The 7,999-nt window shown below is 39.1% G+C and overlaps 1 non-coding gene across 1 annotated transcript; it reads right to left on the minus strand.

Annotated features, from left to right (window-relative positions):
* Positions 1 to 1,161: 1,161 nt before the first annotated feature.
* On the minus strand, positions 1,162 to 1,265 carry LOC130942626 (small nucleolar RNA R71). Its single transcript, XR_009071192.1, has one exon. It is a non-coding gene; the product is annotated as a small nucleolar RNA R71 (small nucleolar RNA).
* Between the last annotated feature and the right edge of the window lie 6,734 nt (positions 1,266 to 7,999).

Consider the following 7,999-nt stretch of genomic DNA (forward strand, 5'->3'; position numbering starts at 1 on the left):
GTTCAAAAATTTGAACTTTGTTACTTTCTTGTTAAGAAAGGTTCAATCTTTAAGTTCTAGAATCTTATCTTGTAGTTTCTTGTTAGTGAAGTAAGTAATTTCAAAATTTTTGAATTAAATCTTTTTATCTTTTATTTTATCTTTTTCAAAAATTTTATCTTTTTCAAAATTTGATTTCAAAATATCTTATCTAACTTTTTATCTTCTTATCTTTTTCAATTTTGATTTCAAATCTTTTTCAATCAACTAACTAACTTTTTGTTTGTTTCTTATCTTTTTCAAAACCACCTAACTACTTTTCCCTTTTCTATTTTCGAAAATACCTCTCTCTTTTTCAAAAATTCTTTTTAATTAACTAATTGTTTCATGTTTAATTTTAATTACATTTCATCTCTAATTTTCGAAAATCACTAACCTCTTTTTCAAAATTATTTTCGAATTTTCTTCTCTTTTCTTCTTCCATTTAATTATTTAATTACTAACACTTCTCTTCACCTCTCTTCATCCATAAATCCGAATCCATTCTTCATTCTTATACCCCTTTCTTTTTCTACTAACATAAAGGAATCTCTATACTGTGACATAGAGGATTCCTCTTTCTTTTCTTGTTCTCTTCTCTTTCATATGAGCAGGAACAGGGATAAAGGCACTCTTGTTGAAATTGATCCAGAACCTGAAAGGACTCTGAAGAGAAAATTAAGAGAAGCTAAATTACAGCAATCCAGAAGCAACCTTTTAGAAATTTTCGAACAAGAGAAAGAGATGGCAGCCAAAAATAATAATAATAATGCAAGGAGAATGCTTGGTGACTTCACAAAGCCAACGTCCAAGTTTGATGGAAGAAGCATCTCCATTCCTGCCATTGGAGCCAATAACTTTGAGCTGAAACCTCAGTTAGTTGCTTTAATGCAACAAAACTGCAAGTTTTATGGACTTCCATCTGAAGATCCTTATCAGTTTCTAACTGAGTTCTTGCAGATCTGTGAGACTGTAAAGACGAATGGAGTTGATCCTGAAGTCTACAGACTCATGCTTTTCCCTTTTGCTGTAAGAGACAGAGCTAGAGTATGGTTGGATTCACAACCCAAGGATAGCCTGGACTCATGGGATAAGCTGGTTACTGCCTTCTTGGATAAATTCTTTCCTCCTCAAAAGCTGAGCAAGCTGAGAGTGGATGTTCAAACCTTCAAACAAAAAGATGGTGAATCCCTCTATGAAGCTTGGGAAAGATATAAGCAGTTGACTAAAAGATGTCCATCTGACATGTTTTCAGAATGGACCATATTGGATATATTCTATTATGGTCTATCTGAATTTTCGAAAATGTCATTGGACCATTCTGCAGGTGGATCTATTCACCTGAAGAAAACGCCTGAAGAGGCTCAAGAACTCATTGACATGGTTGCAAACAACCAGTTTATGTATACCTCTGAGAGGAATTCCGTGAATAATGGGGTACCTCAGAAGAAAGGAGTTCTTGAAATTGATGCTCTGAATGCCATATTGGCTCAGAACAAAATGTTGACTCAACAGGTCAACATAATCTCTCAAAATCTGAATGGATTGCAACATACATCCAACAGTACTAGAGAGGCAGCTTCTGAAGAAGCTTATGATCCTGAGAACCCTGCCATGGCAGAGGTTAATTACATGGGTGAACCTTATGGAAACACCTATAACTCATCATGGAGAAATCATCCAAATTTCTCCTGGAAGGATCAACAAAAACCTCAACAAGGTTTTAACAATGGTGGACGCAATAGGCTGGGCAATAGCAAGCCATATCCATCATCTTCTCAGCAACAGACAGAGAATTCTGAACAAAACACCTCTAATTTAGCCAATGTAGTCTCTGATCTGTCAAAGGCCACTTTCAGTTTCATGAATGAAACAAGATCCTCCATTAGAAATCTGGAGGCACAAGTGGGCCAGCTGAGTAAGAAAGTCATTGAAACTCCTCCCAGTATTCTCCCAAGCAATACAGAAGAGAATCCAAAAGGAGAGTGCAAGGCCATTGACATAGTCAATGTGGCCGAATGCACAAGGGAGGAGGAGGACGAAAATCCTAGTGAGAAAGACCTCCTAGGACGTCCCTCAAGCAAGAAGGAGTTTCCCATTAAGGATCCAAAGGAATATGAGGCTCATACAGAGACCATAGAGATTCCATTAAATCTCCTTCTGCCATTCATGAGCTCTGAAGACTATTCATCCTCAGAAGAGGATGAAGATGTAACTGGAGAGCAAGTTGCTCAATACTTGGGAGCTATCATGAAGCTGAATGCCAAGTTGTTTGGTAATGAGACTTGGGAAAGTGAACCTCCCTTGCTCATTAGTGAACTAGATACTTGGATTCAGAAAACTCTACCTCAAAAGAAACAAGATCCTGGCAAGTTCTTAATACCTTGTACCATAGGCACCATGAGCTTTGAAAAAGCTCTATGTGATCTGGGGTCAGGGATAAACCTTATGCCACTCTCTGTAATGGAGAAGCTGGGGATCATTGAGGTACAACCTGCCTTGTTCTCATTACAATTGGCAGACAAGTCAATGAGACAAGCTTATGGAATAGTAGAGGACGTGCTAGTAAAGGTTGAAGGCCTTTACATCCCTGCTGATTTCATAATCCTAGACACTAGGAAGGAAAATGATGAATGCATCATCCTAGGAAGACCTTTCCTAGCCACAGCAGGAGCTGTGATAGATGTCAACAGAGGTGAGTTAGTCCTTCAATTGAATGGGGACTACCTTGTGTTTAAGACACATGGCCATCCCTCTGTGACAGAAGAGAGTAAGCATGAAGAGCTTCTCTCAGTTCAGAGTCAAGAAGAGCCCACACAGTCAAACTCTAAGTTTGGTGTTGTGAGGCCACAACCAAACTCTAAGTTTGGTGTTAAGATCCCACATCCAAACACTAAGTTTGGTGTGGACAACTACACAACATTGACCTGATCACCTTGTGGCTCCATGAGAGCCACTGTCAAGCTATTGACATTAAAGAAGCGCTTGTTGGGAGGCAACCCAATTTTATTTATCTAATTTTATTTTATTTTGTTTCATTGTTATTTTTGTGTTTAATTAGGTACATGATCATGAGAAGTCACGAAAAAAATCAAAAAAATTAAAAACAGAGTCAAAAACAGAAGAAAAAAATTTTTCACCCTGGAGGCAGCGCAGACTGGCGTTCAACGCCAGTAAGGTGCATCTGGCCGGCGTTCAACGCCAGAACAGAGCACCATTCTGGCGCTGAACGCCAGAAACAAGCAACAACCTGGCGTTAAACGCCAGGAACGTGCACAGAGAGGACAAACTGGCGCTGAACGCCAGAAACAAGCATGAAACTGGCGTTCAACGCCAGAAACATGCATTACATGGGCGTTGAACGCCCAGAACATGCACCAATGGGCGTTTGAACGCCAGAATGATGCATGAAGGCATTTTACATGCCTATATGGTGCAGGGATGGAATTCCTTGACACCTCAAGATCTGTGAACCTCACAGGATCCCCACCTACCTCGCCCTCTCTCTCTCCATTCATGGTCATCCCTTCTATTTTTCATTCACCACTCACTCTTTCCCACAAACCCCACTCACCTTCAAAATTCAAACTTCTCCTTCCCACCCAATCCCACCCATATAGCCGAATCCATCTCCCCTCACTCTCCTCCATTTTCTTCTTCTTCTTCTTCTTCTCTTCTTTCTTCTCTTGCTCGAGGGCGAGCAATATTTTAAGTTTGGTGTGGTAAAAGCATAGCTTTTTTGCTTTTCCATTACCATTAATGGCACCTAAAGCCAGAGAAACCTCAAAGGGAAGACAAAAAGCTTCCACCTCTGAGTCATGGGAGATGGAAAGACTAATATAAGCCGTCATAGCTCAGTGGTAGAACATGTGGCTGCAAATCAAGAGATCCCTGAGATACCTCAGGGGATAAGTTGTCCTCCACACAAATATTGGAAGCAACTAAGGGGAGGAACACAAAAATTACTAGGAATCATTCAACAGAAGCAAGGAAGAGACATAGAGGAGCTCAGAGAGCACCATTGGTTCTTCAAAAAGGCGCCACCCTCACTCAGGTGGATTCATTCCTTGATTCTTTATTTCTTTCTGTTTTCGGTTTTTAGTATTATGTTTATCTATGTTTTGTGTCTTTATTTCATGATCATTAGTATGTAACCATGCCTTAAAGCTATAAAATCTATTAATCCTTCACCTCTCTTAAAAGAAAAATGTTTTAATTCAAAAGAACAAGAAGTACATGAATTTCGAATTTATCCTTGAATTTAATTTAATTATATTGATGTGGTGACAATACTTTTGTTTTCTGAATGAATGCTTGAACAGTGCATATGTCTTTTGATCTTGTTGTTTATGAATGTTAAAATTGTTGGCTCTTGAAAGAATGATGAACAAAGAGAAATGTTATTGAGGATCTGAAAAATCATGAAATTGATTCTTGAAGCAAGAAAAAGCAGTGAAAAAGAAAGCTTGCGAAAAATTTCAAAAAAAAAAAAAAGAAGGAGCAGTAGAAAAAGCCAATAGCCCTTAAAACCAAAAGGCAAGGGTAAAAAGGATCCAAGGCTTTGAGCATCAATGGATAGGAGGGCCCAAGGAAATAAATCCAGGCCTAAGCGGCTAAATCAAGCTGTCCCTAACCATGTGCTTGTGTCATGAAGGTCCAAGTAAAAAGCTTGAGACTAAGTGGTTAAAGTCGTGATCCAAGGCAAAAGAGTGTGCTTAAGAGCTCTGGACACCACTAATTGGGGACTTTAGCAAAGCTAAGTCACAATCTGAAAAGGTTCACCCAGTTATGTGTCTGTGGCATTTATGTATCCGGTGGTAATACTGGAAAACAAAGTGCTTAGGGCCACGGCCAAGACTCATAAGTAGCTGTGTTCAAGAATCAACATGCTTAACTAGGAAAATCAATAACACTATCCGAAATTCTAAGTTCCTAGAGAAGCCAATCATTCAAAACTTCAAAGGAAAAAGTGAGATGCCAAAACTGTTCAGAAGCAAAAAGCTACAAGTCCCGCTCATTTAATTATAATTAATATTCATTGATATTTCTGAATTTATAGTATATTCTCTTCTTTTTATCCTATTTGATTTTCAGTTGCTTGGGGACAAGCAACAATTTAAGTTTGGTGTTGTGATGAGCGGATAATTTATACGCTTTTTGGCATTGTTTTTAGGTAGTTTTTAGTAAGTTCAAGCTACTTTTAGGGATGTTTTCACTAGTTTTTATGTTAAATTCACATTTCTAGACTTTACTATGAGTTTGTGTGTTTTTCTGTGATTTCAAGTAAATTCTGGCTGAAATTGAGGGACTTGAGCAAAACTCTGAAAAAGGCTGACAAAAAAGACTGCTGATGCTGTTGGAATCTGACCTCCCTGCACTCGAAATGGATTTTCTGGAGCTACAGAACTCTAAATGGCGCGCTCTCAACGGCGTTGGAAAGTAGACATCGAGAGCTTTCCAGCAATATATAATAGTCCATACTTTATTCGGAAATTGACGACGTAACTTGGCATTGAACGCCAAGTATATGCTGCTGTCTGGAGTTAAACGCCAGAAAAACGTCATGATCCGGAGTTGAACGCCCAAAACACGTCATAACTCGGATTTCAACTCCAAGAGAAGCCTCAGCTCGTGGATTGATCAAGCTCAGCCCAAGCATACACCAAGTGGGCCCCAGAAGTGGATTTATGCATCAATTACTTACTCATGTAAACCCTAGGAGCTAGTTTATTATAAATAGAACATTTAACTATTGTATTAGATGTCTTTGATCATTCGGTCTTGTGACCACATGGGGGCTGGCCATTCGGCCATGCCTGGACCTTTCACTTATGTATTTTCAACGGTGGAGTTTCTGCACACCATAGATTAAAGGTGTGGAGCTCTGCTGTACCTCAAGTATTAATTCAATTCTATTTTCTTTTATTCAAATCTCTCTTATTCTTATTCCAAGATATTCATTCGCATCCAAGAACATGATGAATGTGATGAGTAAATAACCCTCATTATCATTCTCACTTATGAACGTGCGTGATTGACAACCACTTCCGTTCTACATGCAACAGAGCTTGAATGTGTATCTCTTAGATTCCCCAACAGAATCTTCGTGGTATAAGCTAGATAGATGGCGGCATTTATGAGGATCCGGAAAGTCTAACCTTGTCTGTGGTATTCCGAGTAGGATCCTGGGAATCCGGAAAGTCTAACCTTGTCTGTGGTATTCCGAGTAGGATTCCGGTAATGAATGACTGTGACGTGCTTCAGACTTGCAAGTGCTGGGCGTTAGTGACAAACGCAAAAGAATCAAGGGATTCTATTCCAGTAGGCGCGGGAACCAACCAGTGATTAGCCGTGCTGTGACAGAGTGCGTGAGCGTAGTTTTCACTGCGAGGATGGGATGTAGCCATCAACCATGGGTGATGCCTCCAGACGATTAGCCATGCGAGTGACAGCCGCAGAGGACCATTTTCCCGAGAGGATTGAAAGTAGCCACCGCTGATGGTGAACCCCTATACACAGCTTGCCATGGAAAGGAGTAAGAAGGATTGAGTTGAAGCAGTAGGAGAGCAGGCGTTCTTGAGCCATACAGCATCTCCATTCACTTTTCTGAAATTCCTACCAATGAATCTGCATAAGTATTCTATCCCTTTTATTATTTCTATTTTATTATTAATTTTCGAAACCCATAACTTTTTAATCTGCCTGACTGAGATTTACAAGGTGACCATAGCTTGCTTCATGCCAACAATCTCTGTGGGATCGACCCTTACTCACGTAAGGTTTATTACTTGGACGACCCAGTACACTTGCTGGTTAGTTGAACGGAGTTGTGAATTTAACCAAGAGACACAATAGTTTTTGTGTACATACCAAAGAGCCAATATTGATGATCACAATTTCGTCCACCACCTCCACAAGGGCAGGGCAGCCTCCTGGGAGCAACTTTTCATGGGCCGAAAATTCAAATTAAAACCCCATTTTAATTCATTTCTTCACCAATTCAAAAGCCCATCCAAATCCAAAAATCCAAGAATAGAAAGTGTATAAATAGGAGCTAGTTTGATGTAATTAGGACCTTTACCCTTTTACTTTCACTTTTGACTTTTGCCTTTCACTTACCTTTTGCTTTGCTTTTGAATTTGGTACTTTCTTGGAGTTTTTGAATTCTGCAACTTCTCTTGGTGTCTTCACTGAGAATTCAGAGAATTGGGGAGGAGAATTGATCTCTCTTCTTCCTCATTCTTGCTGGAACACTTTTAATTTTCTTGTTTTGAGTTTTGGGTGTGAAGAGTTGAGGAAATTCTGTCTCAACCTCCATTCAAAATCTCTTTAATCCCTTTTCTGCACAATTAAAATCAATTTCAATTTCCTTTACTGCTTCTTCTTATATTTCTTGTTAATTGCTTTGAGAACTTGGATCTAGGAAGGTAATTGAGATCTAGGCTCTGCTACCTAGTCTCTTGAACCCTGAGATCCCAATTTGCTTTTGGTTCTTCTGTGAACCTTGCTGCATTTTAATTTCAATTTCTGTTTGAATCCTCATTGCTTCTAATTCAATTTCTGCTCTCTTAATTGTTGCAATTCACATTCTCTTGTTTAGATTCTGCAATCCCAGTCCTCAAACCCCTTTTATATTCAAGCAATTTACATTTCTTGCTCTTTAAGTTTCTGCAATTTACATTTCTTGTACTTTAAGTTTCAGTCATTTACTTTCTTGTTCTTTAAGATTCAGCAAGTTTATTTTCCTGTTCTTTAATTTACTGCAGAATCCCCCTCTCCCTTTACATTCCAAGCAATTTATCTTCTGCTACATACAACCCACTCAACCAAAACTTGATTCGCTTGACTAAATCAACCACTAAACTAAAATTGCTCAATCCTTCAATCCCTGTGGGATCGACCTCACTCATGTGAGTTATTATTACTTGATGCGACCCGGTACACTTGTCGGTGAGTTTTGTGTTGGATCATTTTCCACACA

The sequence above is a fragment of the Arachis stenosperma genome, chromosome 7 (genome assembly GCF_014773155.1).
Source record: "Arachis stenosperma cultivar V10309 chromosome 7, arast.V10309.gnm1.PFL2, whole genome shotgun sequence".
NCBI lineage: Eukaryota > Viridiplantae > Streptophyta > Magnoliopsida > Fabales > Fabaceae > Arachis > Arachis stenosperma.